Source organism: Rana temporaria, chromosome 10, assembly GCF_905171775.1.
Source record: "Rana temporaria chromosome 10, aRanTem1.1, whole genome shotgun sequence".
In the NCBI taxonomy this organism is placed as follows: domain Eukaryota; kingdom Metazoa; phylum Chordata; class Amphibia; order Anura; family Ranidae; genus Rana; species Rana temporaria.
The window spans coordinates 18,087,245-18,102,102 of record NC_053498.1 but is presented as its reverse complement, the minus strand read 5'-3'; the positions used below and the strand labels follow the sequence as shown (position 1 = coordinate 18,102,102).

Sequence of the window (14,858 nt, the reverse complement as noted above, 5' to 3'; positions counted from 1 at the left end):
ATTTAACACAAGCTGATGGTGGTATTTTCTGTGCCTCTGCCTCCAGCACCTGTGTGTATAAGCTACAGCCCAGTCCATCAATTGAGCAGTAACTAGTGAAGCTGTCAAAAAATTTCCCCTTTGTATTTCAATACAAACAAAATTAAGTGCCTAACAAAAAAGGGAATAGTTCCTCCGGAATGTAATTTGCATATTAAATGTTTTGATGTGTAAAGCATTAAATGTGTGGATTTGTTCATTTTTTTTGTTGTTTTTTTTTCTAGAATATTCTAATTTCAGCAAGGGAACATTTTGAAAACCTGGAGTGTGTGACTAAACAGCAAGCTTCCAAAATGGTGCCCGATGGAATATCCTAGAGAGAGTGCTTCTGGTTAAGGTCCAGAAACCATTCTCTGCAGCACACAAACTTCTCAATCCAGAACCGATTTCAGGCAGAATTCCGCATGTGGAGGCCAGAAACCATCTAATCACGAACACACGGCATTTGGCAGCCAGGAGAATAAAGAGTTTGCTCTATCCAAGCTTGACAAGAACTGGCATTCCCACAATAAATATCACGTTGGATATGCTGTGGACAGACCAGCTAAGGTTTTAAATAGTTGTGGTCCAGAGGTAGGCTTTTAACGCATACAATTTGTTGATCATACAAAATCTACCAATTACTTTAATGGCCAATGAAAGAATGGGACCACTTTTTCTTCCAATGATCTTCCAATCCTCCTACTCCAGGGCTTTGTGCTGGCATAGCCACACACATTCTCTATGCAGGTTTAAGCCCCATACACACGGGCCGAATGCTGGGTAACATCAGCTGGTTCACTAAAAACTGGTCCGACAAAAGACTAGTTCTGACAAATGAGCGTGCGGAAAAACCAGCAGCCGACCGGCTCCCAGTCAGTGCTCTCAGCCAATGGGAGAGTGCTGATCGGAGTGTCCTGGTGGGGGAGCATCCCCCTGTCAGAAAACAACAGCTCAGCGGTTAGTACAGTGGTTCCAACCGGAGCTGACAGTTTTTTTTGTTCAACACGCTGGGTTGAATGGAAAAAAACTCATAGAGCTAGATTCATAAAGGACATACGCCGTCGTATGCCCGAATGAGCGCGGTCGTATCTATGCGCCTGATTCATAGAATCAGATACGCATAGATTTGGCCTAGATACGAGCGGCGTAAGTCTCCTACGTCGTCGTATCTTAGGGTGCATATTTACGCTGGCCACTAGGGGCGCTTTCATAGATTTACGCGTAGAATATGCAAATGAGCTAGATACACCGATTCAGAAACGTACATCTGCCCGGCGCATTGATTTACGTTGTTTACGTAAGGCTTTTTTTGGCGTAAAGTTACCCCTGCTATATGAGGCGTAGCCAATGTTAAGTATGGACGTCAGGACAGCGTCGAATTTTCCGTCGTTTGCGTAAGTCGTACGCGAATAGGGTTGTGCGTAAGTTACGTTCACGTCGAAAGCATTGACTATTTGCGACGTGATTTCGAGCATGTGCACTGGGATACGTTCACGGACGGCGCATCCGCCGTTCGTTAGGAGCGTCAATTACGTGGGGTGAAGGCTCATTATAATACAACACGCCCACTGCCTGGACAATTTGAATTAGGCGGGCTTACGCCGGCCCATTTACACTACGCCGCCGTAACTTAGGACGCAAGTTCGTTGTGAATACGGTACCTGCCTCACTAAGTTACGGCGGCGTAGTGTATCTGAGATATGCTACGCCCGCCTAAAGATAGGCAATTCTACCTGAATCTAGCCCATAGTGTGTTGGAGATTGGAGAATGTAGATTATTAGTGCATAGTTTATCTGTGACTTGAGTTGGGATTTAGGCCTCTTGCAGACAGGGCCATCTAGGAGAAGTGTGTCCCTCCTGACATTTTAGTGCACCCCCGGGGGACAAGTGCATTGTCCAGCACAGTTGTAGGCAGCCTGTCTATAGCACGCTGTGACTGGATGGGGCTGAACGCTGTACCAAGTGGTTTAATGTTTCCATTCTAATGTTGCAATTCCCTTCAACAAGGAGAAAGTTTGGTAATTGTTCAATTAGCAATGCATCATTGTTCATTACAAGCCCGGAGGTTTGTTCAAAAATTAACCACTTAATGATAATGATGCGTACAGCCAAAGCCAGTAACATCACTGGCAGATATTGCTGCCTGTACGTCCTTGTTTTACTTGATCTTAATCACTAAGCCTCAGTTTGCCAAAAAAAGTTGCTCCTTGTTAGAGCTGAACTAAACTCTCTCAACATGAACAACTTTTAATTCTTATGCTGCTACATTAACAAATAGATGGGAAGGTATTATATCATTTTATTTACTAGTTTTGAGATTTTATTTTACATATCTTCAGTAGCTTCCTGATTTCTGGCCTAGGCCAAAATGATGCCATACGTCTCAGGAGTCTATATTATTATTATAATTATTACTATACAAATATGTAGAATAATATGTATCGGCCTAAACTGAGGAAAAAAAAATATTTATTATAGCAAAAAGTAAAAAATATTGTGTTTTTTTCAAAATTGTCGCACTTTTTGTTTATAGCGCAAAAAAATAAAAACCGCAGAGGTGATCAAATACCACCAAAAGAAAGCTCTATTTGTGGGGAGAAAAAGGACGTCAATTTTGTTTGGGAGCCACGTCGCACGAGCGCGCAATTTTCATTTAAAGCGTGACAGTGCCGAAAGCTGAAATTTCGCCTGGGCAGGTAGGGGGTATATGTGCCCAGTAAGCAAGTTAAAAGTAAACCTGATAACATTGGGTGAGACAATGCAGTTGAATTACTAAAACTGGAGAGTCAAAAATGTGTTGCAATTGTGCTTGGTAGCCAATCAGCTTTAGGCCCCTTTCACACGGGGGGGGATCAGTTATGTGCAGGGACCGCCCTGTCTTTTCTTCGCTCTCCCCTATGTGGGGGAATCGGATGAACACGGACCGTATGTGCTTGGTAGCCAATCAGCTTTAGGCCCCTTTCACACGGGGGGGATTAGTTATGTGCAGGGACCGCCCTGTCTTTTCTCCGCTCTCCCCTATGGGGGGATCGGATGAACACAGACCATATGTCCGTGTTCATCCGATCCGCAGACAGAAGGAAAAATAGGGTTTTCTTCCGTCTGCAAAATCGGATCTTTGCGGAGGCGGACGAGATCGGGTGTCAGCGGATGTTCATCCGCTGACATCCGCGATCTCATAGGGACCAATGTACAGTATGTCCCTTTTTCATCCGCAAACGGATGGATGAAAAAGCGGACATACGGTCCGCACGTGTGAAAGGGGTCTTAAGCTTGTTCAAATAAACTTTGACAAAAAATCTGGAAACTGATTAGTTTCTATGCAGGGCTGCGCCACAGTTTTAGTAAATCAAACCCATTGTGAAAAAAATCCATCAGGGTCCCTTTGGAGGTTCGCCATGTGTTGGCATTGGACAGTTCTTATTTGTTCTAAAACAATTCTCCCTGCAAACAAAACATTTTTGATACTTACCTCTCCAGCAGATAGTCAGTCCAAGCTTTTTTCTCCACAAGAGCTTTAGTGGTTCAAGAATGTTGCTGTGCTTCTTAGTGCCAGCTGCTACATCAGTAATGAGTTCTGTAGTAAAGTAGTGACCAGCGGAAGTGTGTAAGTTGAAGTGTCTTCAGGCCCCATAGCTCTCGCAGAGATCAAAGTTAAGGACTTGCCATCTGCCAGGGAGGTAAATATTAATGCTATGGTATAAAAATGTTTTCAGGCTACAAGTTTTGCTTTAGGTTGTGCCACAAGCCCTTATCAAGACCTTCTTGATGAAAGTGGCGAAGCAGAGAGATTCTGCAAGTATCCCGATATGAGTGAGACTCTGATAAAAGGCCAAGCCTAACAAGTCTGGATCCCCTGCCGCTCCTCTCTGTGTACTGCACAAAACCATCAGAGGGAAGAGCGCCAATTATGGTGGATCATTAACATGGACTGCATGCTCTGAAGAGCTGTGATGCTTTTTTCTACTTGAGGCCACAAGACTCAACTGAGCCTGGTTCTCTTAAGTAAGAGACTGAGTAGAATTTAGGGATAATGTTGAGTTAGATATAGATATATAAATATAGATGTTCACTTTAAGGATTGATAATGCACCTTTTTTTACTGATGTTCGGCTTCTTCATTTTGTCTTTGGGAATCAGGCACAGGATGCTGATAAGGCCTGTTTGGAATAGACCTTTCTACTAAACCAGTTTGAACTGGCCAGAGACTCTTGAAAAAGTTTTTTTTGACAGTTACGTGATGTAACCACCCATTTAACTGTTCCCATGCTATAAAGAAGAAATGGACTTTGATTGGACTAAAACTATACGATTACACCTTTATCACGCCTAGAATACACTTGATACATACCCATATCTTATGAATATTCATACGTATAAATTGTATACCCCATAGTTGTAAGCTCAGAAACACTTTGGGCCGGATTCAGAAAGCACTTACGCCGACGTATCTTTATATACGCTGCGTAAGTGCTCAGATGCGCCGTGGTATCTCTGCGCCTGATTCTTGAAATAAGATACGCCTGAATTTTGGCTCCATCCGACCGACGTAAGTCTCCTACGCCGTCGTATCTTGGGCGCATATTTACGCTGGCCGCAAGGGGCGCTTCCATTGATTTACGCATCAAATATGCAAATGACCGAGATACGCAGATTCACGAACGTACTTGCGCCCCGTCGCTGTAATCTACGTCCGGCGTAAAGTTATTCCACCTATAGGAGGCGCAGGCCATACAAAGGTATGGACGATGGAACAGCCGTCGTATTTTACGTCGTTTACATAGGACTACGTGAATAGGGCTGGGCGTAACTTACGTCACGTCGTAGGCAGTGATTCGACGTATCTTATGGAGTATTTTAGGCGTGATTCTGAGCATGCGCACTGGGATGCGTCCTCGGTACAGCGCATGCGCCGTTAGTTCAGACCATCATTTGCATGGGGTCACGGTTCATTTTAATAGATCACGCCCACTACCTTCCTACTTTGAATTAGGCGGGCTTACGCCGGCCAATTTACGTTACGCCGGCGCAAGAAAGGGAGCAAGTGCTTTGTGAATACTGTTCTTGCCTCTCTATATTACGTTGGCGTAGCGCATATGAGATGCGCTACGCCGGCAGAAAGATGCGCGGCTCTATGTGAATCCAGCCCTTTCACTTTTACTCGCTTATATGCCGAAATCTGTGTTGTATTTCTCCATTGCAATGTTTGTATAATTAAAGCACCTACTTATCATCTGGAACTACTATCTCATCTGATCGTCTTGATAAGACCCCTAAATCGGATTTAACAATACTAATGTCAGGTGCTTACAGAAAGAGAGACAGAGCATCTAAGGTCATTATAGAAAGCTCCTTTACTTTGGATTGAAATTATTGTTGAATTGCTGAGGTTATCTTGAGTTCATCTTCCTTCAGATTCGTTGTATGATTCACTTGCGATGTTATGCAAGACTACATATTACATTCACATCTAACCTAGAACAGTTTTAATTGTCCGCTCAAAAGTTTCCTTTATGAATAGCAAGTAAGGCTAATTAAGGGCGCAAAAATACATTTTTCATATTTAAGTCTACACAAATAATTTAAAATGAGTATTCATATCCTTGTATAGTCCAATTTATAGGCTTAAAATCAAACCTGTGAGTAAATGTCCTGCTTAAGGGTGGGCACTAACACATAGGTCAGAGGATATAACTGCACATCACCTCTCTGCATGTAGTTCTCTTTATTAAGCTAATCAGATCTAATTGTTCCAGACTCTTCTCTCTGTAGTCCCAAGGGAGGGGGTGAGCACGCTGACTCACCCCAGCCAGAACAGCTCGGATGATGGGGGCAAGCTTACCGAGGATAAACAGGAAGTGAGAAATTCAGACAAAAAAAAACATTTAGAAGGGAAATCGAAGGAAAAGGTAAGTGAACCAACAATGCAATAGCTTAAAGGAATAAAAAACGAACCTTTACAACCCCTTTAACTGTGAATAACAGCACTCAAATTATTGCTGCCATGTGCACTCAAGCATACTGTTTGAATTGTGTTTGATCAAAAGAATCGGATGTCTCTACTTTTGGGACGAAATATTCCAGTAAAGAGAATATACCTACATTACTTACATGCACCATAGAGATGACCTCTCTGGGATAAGGCTGACAATCATAAGGGGAATAGATTGACAATGGCAAAAGAGAAACCTACAGCAGAGTTCTTCAAGGTCTGGGATTAAGCAGCAATGCTAAGATAACCTGAAGAAGACATTGACTAGATCTGGTGACCTTCTTTGATGGAAGTTGTCAGTTTCCAACATTAGGACCAGAGAGCGATGGGGGGATGCTAGCTATCCACAACTAGAGGGGTACTAGTGGAAAGGTAATGAGTCCAAGGCCTATCCATGATGGTGGAGGAAGCATCTTGTGAGGGGGCAATCTCCAGCATATGGTAGCCAGCTGTTGAGTGCTATTGCAGAATACTGACTAAGATTTGCTGTAGCATAATTACTACTAAGTAAACCCTCTCCCTCCATCGTCTGTGCTCCCCATGCCTCCTACCAATGTTACATGCACATTTTAAGCACTCATAGTGCCCCCTTCTACCTCTGCTGCTATAGACATTGGCCAGTGGCATGATTAAGGGTTGATACGGGTCTGGCATAATACACTTTGCCACTATACTGAAATGATAAAATTGAATACAAGGTCAATTGTTCATTCTACAAATCTCCAACGCACAGTGCCATGGCCAATGATAGCTGTCTACAAATAGAGGGGTACTAGTGGAAAGGTAATGAGTCCAAGGCCTATCCATGATGGTGGAGGAAGCATCTTGTGAGGGCGTAATCTCCAGCATGTGGTAGCCATCGGTGGCTGTTGCTGTTGAGTGCTATTGGAGAATACTGACTAAGATTTGTTGTAGCATAATTACTACTGAGTAAACCCTCTCCCTCCATCGTCTGTGGTCCCCATGCCCCATAACAATGTTACAAGCACATTTTAAGCACTCATGGTGCCCCTTCTACCTCTGCTGCCGTAGGCATTGGCCAGTGGCATGATTAAGGGTTGATATCGGTCTGGCATAATACACTTTTGCCACAAGGAAACGCTCCTCAATACCTATGCGAGAAAATAAAACACTACACCCCTAGTCGCGCCCTCTGGTCAACTAACCAAAACCTCCTCCACATCCCCAAGACCCGCTACAAATCTAAAGGTGAAGGAAGAATTGCAGTTCAAGGACCACGGCTCTGGAACGCTCTACCCACAGATCCCCATGGAAGAAAACCATCGGGCCTTCAGAAAAAAACTTAAGACCCACCTCTTCTGAAGACACAGGATGGCACTGGATGCAAAAAGTGCCTTGAGGCGATTTAGTTCGCATTTGTAGCGCTATACAAGTTACTCACTCACTCACTATACTGAAATGACGAAATTGAATACAAGGCCAATTGTTCATTCTACAAATCTCCAATGCACAGTGCCATGGCACAATGATGATATAAATATATGGAGTCATTAATCCCACATTAGCAGGATTGTGTGAACGAGTTCACAACCAGAGATAGCACGTTCTTTATGCAGCAACTTAAGGGATTGACAATAATAGCAACACTCTGTATCAGCTTAGTGAACAGCACAACAGGATGATATACACAGCAAGAGCCCAGACCAGCATGCAGGCCTCTCCCTATCTGCCGCTCTTGAAGAAACAGGCGGTGGAAAACAAATAGCTTAAATTAGAGCACTTCTTCCCGCCTGTCATGAAATCTCCAGGTGCTTTCAAGCCCATTATCTCAGCCGGCAGCCCCCCAAACAAAAATGAAATGGAAAAATATATATATATATAACACAGCCATGATAACAAGAACTAAGAATGGATCAGAGAGAAGCAAAGGCTGGCCTGAATCAAAGATATATATCAAGAGTCAAACCAGACCAGATTGCAAAGGGCTGGAGAAGGAAGACGAGAAAACAAATGCTGTCTTAAAAGGCTGCTAACACTGGAGACTCTAAGGACCTTTCTATCGGTGTATTAATCAACTGATCAATCATTTTGATAGACATAAAGGTTTTCTCCCCCGGGATTGCGGTATTGCACCACTCCAAACCCCTTAGCACGTTGAAGAACTCTGCTAAGCATTATCCGCATTAGCACTGGCCACATAGCTGTACAGCCCCTCCGGGGGAAAGGCTGAGTTCTCACTGATGTTTGCGTGTTGTGTGGGAGTTTATTGGGAATCGCTGGAAAGCTTCTAGCAATTTTCCTCTTCTCGAGTGTGCTAAATGGCTGCACTTTGTTGGGCCCTGCAATAGTTAATGAAGAGGGCCCTGTACTGCAGGGGAGGGAAGTAGGATGGGACTTTGATGACTGGGCTGGATATGATAAGCTAAATGCACACACTAAATACATATATAGGGGAAAAATGTGTACTGCTGTCCATCCAATACTGAGATGCCTGGCCAGACTGTATGGCCAACCTGGGGACCAGACCTTTCTCTGGTGCAGAGAATACTGACTGGTCACCTCTCAACCTCCAGCCTGTTACTGGACAGTAGATATGTCCATTCGTTGTCGTCCGAATTTCTGAGGTTTTCGCGTTCATTTTAACAAACGATAACAAATGTGCAGAATCCGAAATCCAAAAGATCCGACATAAAAAAAAACGTTATTTTTGTTTTGTTGCAACAACAGTTCGATATAGATAGAAGATTCGACATGACGATGACAATAGCGATCTGTGTCTATAGAACCTGCAGTCAAATGTGCCTAACCTAACTCTATTAGTCCAAGATTATTCGACATAGAGAGAAAAGATTTGACATAGAGAGAAAAGATTCGACATAGAGAGAAAAGAAATAAAAAAGTGGGAGTATGGCCTCAATTAGGAAATTGTAATAAACATAGTAAAGTACCATCATCCGGGTATTGATGAACAAGTAAAGGGGGAGGGTGGGAATGGAGAAATAGTTGCTGAGGCTAATTCCAGAACAAACCCGCCCAATTGAAATATGGACTATCTCGGTACTTGATAAGTCGAGTTAAACAGTGATTAATAAAAAAGATAATTTTATTAAATTAAAATGTTGCATTAAAACAATAATGTAAATCAAAAGATTGGTCGATTCTCGACTAGTTTCGCGGGGTGTCTGCTTCCTCAAGAGAACCAATCTAAGGAACAATAATGCAATGAGAAAAATATAACACAAATAATACAGTTCAGCAATAAATTAAAAAATACATAACAATTGAAATTTTACCCAATATGTAACGAAGCAGGCGCGGAGCCAAGTCTGCCCAGGTGATTATCCCCCCGCGGCGGACCTGGGGGATGGTGCATTGATCTCTAAATAAATGGCATACACTAGGTTAGGAGGGGCCCAGTACGTGAATACATTGAGGGTGGAAGGGGGAAGGAAGGATAGGGAAGGAAGAAGGGGGAGAAAGAGGGGAAGGAGGGGAAAAAGGGCAAGAAAAAGGGGGGGAGGGAGGAAAGAAAGAAAAGGGGAAAAAGGAAGGGAGGGGGGATTGGAAGAGGAAGGAAAGGCAAGGAAGGGAAGGGATAGTGAGGGAAGGAAAGGAAGGGGGGAGAGAGGGGGAGGAGGGACAGAACTACCCCATGGGGTGATCAAGGTAGAACTCACCACAGCAATTAGCATCCACGGATGCATAGGGGGCCGAGACCAAAAGCAAGGATTCCCAATAGTGAGGAAGAGAGAAAAGATTCGACATAGAGAGGAAAGATTCGCCATAGAGAGGAAAGATTCGACATTATAGAGACATGAAAATTTGACAAAGCAGCTAAAAACATCCGATTGCCGCGAGCGGACATTTATGGTCAAATGCTCCACCCCTTGGGCAATAGAAGAATTCTAATGTTGGTTGACTAGTAATAAAAATTAATAAATATAATTATTACTAGTGTAATACAACATTAGAATTCTACTATAGCTTGTGGGCGGAGCATTCGACCGGAAATGTACGATTTCGACATCATACAGTTTAGGTGCTTCATCGAATCTTGTTAGAACATTCAACAGATACCCTAAGCCTTCAATGACAGATTCGACCTTAATTAATTCGGATTTTCGGACTAATGCATTTTTTAACGAAACTAAATAAATAAATACGAATTTCAGGAGTAACTAAATAAATGTATTTTTCGGACGAAAGCAAAATTCCGAAAACAAATATTTCAGTGTGCACATGTCCTTTAGAGGAAGCCTTGATAGGAGTTGTGGGGAAGCAGCAATGTTGGTAATATAGGCACATAATGATGAGGGTGGACTAGGCATTGGTCAGATTTCCCAATCGTGTGTACAAAAGTCTGTTGGACAAAACTCCAAAGTACAAACACGCATGCTCAGAAGCAATGCTCATCATAGCACGACATTATCAGAAGTTGCCCAAAGGGTGGCGCTAAAGAGCTGAAAAACCACGTAGTTTCGTGTTTGTTGTTAGCCAACAATTCTTTGCAATTCCTGACCAATGCCCTTTGGACAAAAGTCCTACGCTTCCAATCCTGGGACGGGTAATATGCCTATCAAAGTGCACGGACAAGGGGGAGGGTCTGTATATGACGGTAAGTGGCGGGGAACACACAGCTATTGAAATGAAAGCTGTTATGTTCCCCGTGCGCTGATAAACCAGACAGCAGCGCGGCTCTCCTCTTCTCTCCCTTCCCCTACAAACTCAGGCTGCTCCCCCCTCCGTCCCATCCCATCCCCAGGCAGCCCACACTCGCCAGCCCTCAAAATCCACTCCCAAAATGCGAGCAGGCGAGTGGATTTTTTGAGGGCTGTTTTTAGTTAACAATTCTGTTATATACAACATTTACAGGGTGTCCCGGAAAGTCTGGATTCATAGTCAAAGATTTATTCAAAGATTTTATTGCGACAAATGCTCAAATGGACAACCTTGGAATTTGGACACTTGTGTATATGCTTAATACAAGAAAGCTGAACATTTCTTAATGTAGCAGCACTGATGTTGTTACATGCAAAGATGATTTCCTCCTTTACTGCTAAGATTATTTGGGCTGATTCCCAGTAGACTACTGACTTAAGATGACCCCAAGGAAAAACATGGTGTTGGATCTGTAGGTTATAGGAGTGGTGTTAGTAGGCCAGTCCACTGGATCTTGTTTTCTGATCCACTAGTTTGGATCCGTTTGATCTATAAAATATCTCACAGCAGTAGAAAAGTTTGGTGGGGCCTTGTATTTATGTCATTCCAGAAATAGAATGTCATCTAATTGAGAGAAAAAATAATATTGTAACACATAACACAGGTATGGTTTCTGTAAAAAAAAGTATGGTCCAATCTGTCATGAAATATCCGTGACCACACCTTTATTCATGGATTAGTCTGAAAATACCCTTTAGCCAGTTGCCGCTACCAATGAGATAAAATAAGTCTTCACCACTGTAAAACCCCATTAATTTCTGCTGTTGCAAGAACCACTCACAATGTTCCATACGACTACCTGTATCATCACAACGCAGTTCCAGGACCAGCTGCACTTTATAGGGATGGAAATTATGATTTCCAATATTTAAATGTCTATGAATCCAGACTTTTGGGACACTCCCAATGTGTATTTTTAAAACGTTTGCAAATTTACAGACACGGGGCCAGATTCACAAAGAGATACGACGGTGTATCTACAGATACACCATCGTATCTCTGACGTAAACTGGTCCTATCTATGCGCCTGATTCATAGAATCAGATACGCATAGATAGGGCTAGATCCGATAGTGTTACAATGTGTTACACTGTCGGATCTTTTTTTCAATTAAAAAATGGCGCCGGGGGCGTTCCCGCTGATTTACGATAAATAATATGTAAATCAGCGAGATACGCAAATTCACGAACGTACGCGGACCCGTCGCAGTGTTCTTACGTCGTTTCCGCAGCGGTTTTCCGTCGTATACTTACCCTTTCTTTTATCAGGCGCAGCCAATGTTAAGTATAGCCGACATTTCCGCGTCGAATTTGAATTTTCCTACGTCGTTTGCGTACGCCGATTCACGAACACGTGCGTCGCAAGTCCCGCTCACGTCGCAACCACTGACGTCCTAGTGACGTCAGTGGGAGCAATGCACGCCGGGAAATTCCCCGGACGGCGCCTGCGCATTTAAATCGGCGCGGGAACGCGCCTGATTTAAATATGACACTCCCCTAGCCGCGGAATTTGAATTCCGCTGGGGGATTTAGGATCCGCCGTCGCAAGTTTGGAGGTAAGTGGTTTGTGAATTAGCCACTTGCCTCCTAAACTTGCGGGAGCGGATCTTAATTCACGTAGATCGAGCGGATATATTAAATATTAAAGCTGAACTCTGGAAACAATAACTGAACTTTTTTTTTTTTTTTTTTTTAACACCCTGCATGGTAAAGGCATAATGTTGCATACTATCACCCTATGTTAAACTTATCTTAAAACAAAGTCCTCCCACGCCGAGATCTCAGAGCATTCAGCAGGCTGCCATCTTCACCCGTCTTGTTTCTGGGAGCCGCTGATTACAGCACAGGGCTCAAAAGGAGCGGCACAGTTGGCCATTCCTTTAGATGCTTGCGCCAGTGACATCACTGGCTGCATATAATGTAAATATCTCCTAAAACGGTGACCATTTAGGATATATTTACACTACCTACAGCTTACCTATAGGTGAGCCTTATTATAGACTTACCTATAGGTAAAAGCAGGGCTTTTTTTCAGGGAGAACTTGGTGGACTCAGTGCCACCACCTCTGGCTCAGACCCTTGGGGGGGGGGCTGCTCACCACAATCACTTGCAAACACAGAAGTCCGGTTTCTGTATTTACAAGTAACAGCTCTGCAGCATGTGTGTAACCCCCTGAACTCTGCACTATTATCAGTATTTAAAGTGGAGGTTCACCCTAAAACAATTATATAACATCACATCCAGCATACTAACGACATGTACAGTATGCTGGTTTTTTTCGCCGTACATACCGTTTAAATGTTATTTTCCCCCCGGCTTCCGGGTTCGGATTCCCGCGGGACTGGGCGTTCCTATTGACTTAGATGATTGACGTCTGGTGAAAAACTTCCCATGGCGCATAAGGCGCGTCACCAGTTTTCCGTAAATAGCCGACTTGCGAGTCGGCTCTATATGGCGCCTGCGCAGTCAGCTCTACACGGCGGGCGCAGGCGCCGTATAGCGCCGACTCGCAGGTCGGCTATTTACGGAAAACTGGTGACGCGCCTTATGCGCCATGGGAAATTTTTCACCAGACGTCAATCATCTAAGCTCTCAATAGGAACGCCCAGTCCCGCGGGAATCAGAACCCGGAAGCCGGGGTGAAAATAACAATTAAATAAACGGTATAAAAAAATAATAATAATATATATAAAAAATATATTTTTTTTTTATAAAAAGGGGGGGTTGCCATCCGGGGTCCTTGGGACATCTGGGCCCTTTAATAATAATAACTATATATATATATATATATATATATATATATATATATATATAAATAAATATATAAAACATATTTTTTTTATAAAAAAAAAAAAAAAAAAAAAGGGGGGTTGCCATCCGGGGCCCTGGGGACCTCCGGGCCGCTTACAGGTGTACTGCCTGTACCCCCCTGATGGCGGCCCTGGTTACTTCACCTTTTCATTTAAATTTTTTTTTTGAAAGGGTGATCTAATCCTTTAAGTAAAAATTAGCACATAATTGTGCTCTTGTAAAAAAAAAAAGTAAAGGAAAAAATACAACTGTAGTATGATTTAGAAGCAATCTGGTGAATCTAGGGAGAGGTCAATGGGCTGCTTATCCTGCTGCGTTTGATCATTAAGTTAAACATTACCGAACAATTTTAATAGCCTTTAACTAGTGTGTGCCCTGGCCCTGTCAAACTGTATCTGAGGAGGTTTTATATGCTTCATATGAAAGGGCCTGGGAGATTTTATTTTGCCAACGTTGTACGGCATCTCTCACTAGCAAGCCTGCAGCTGAAGTCAGGCAAAAAAAAAAAAAAAAAAAAAAACACAAAAGTATCGTCTTTAAATTCTACCGCTAAAATTTTTAAAAAGTCTTTAAAAGCAGATCGTAATTTAAAACACTGTGTTCAATCTTTTTAAATATGCAATTTTCATAAAAAAAAAAAAAAAAAGAAGAACAGAGGGGGTAATCCACAAAGATCCGGCGTAACGTAAATTTTCCCATTTAAGTTACACTGCCTTAAAATTTCTACCTAAGTGCCCGATCCACAAAGCACTTACATAGAAATTTTTGGCTGTGTAACTTAAATTCCGCCGGCGCAAGGCGTTCCTCTTTTCATGGGGGCGATTCCCTTTTAAATTAGGCGCGCTCCCGCGCCGGCCGTACTGCGCATGCTCGTGACGTCATTTTCCCGACGTGCATAGCGCGAAATTACGTTACGCCGAGCTTTGTGGATCGCGACGGGTCAATAAAGTTGCGTCGGAAAAAAAAAAAAGATACGGCAAAAAAAAAAAATTCAAAACAAAAAAAAAATCGCGTCGCTGGACAGAAAGGTCTGCTTTTACATGGTGTAAACAGTTTACACTTTGTAAAAGCAGCCCTAATTTTGCGTTTGCAAACTAAAACTTACGGAGAAAAAACAAAGCTGAAAAGCTTCGTGGATCTCCGTAAGTGCTAATTTGCATACCCGAGGCGGCATTTCGACACGAAATGCCCCCAGCGGCGGATGCGGTACTGCATCCTAAGATCCGGCAGTGTAAGTCCCTTACACATGTCGGATCTTCTGTCTAACTATGGAAAACTGATTCTGTGGATCAGTTCCATAGATAGAAACAGGGATACGACAGCGTAACAGCAGTTACGCCGGCGTATCCCTTT

At 43.0% G+C, this 14,858-nt stretch overlaps 1 protein-coding gene across 2 annotated transcripts in view; it reads right to left on the bottom strand.

Annotated features, from left to right (window-relative positions):
• Positions 1 to 14,858, bottom strand: part of GRIK5 (glutamate ionotropic receptor kainate type subunit 5) — a 447,945-nt gene that overhangs the window by 225,503 nt on the left and 207,584 nt on the right. The gene's annotated exons all lie outside the window — the stretch shown is intronic.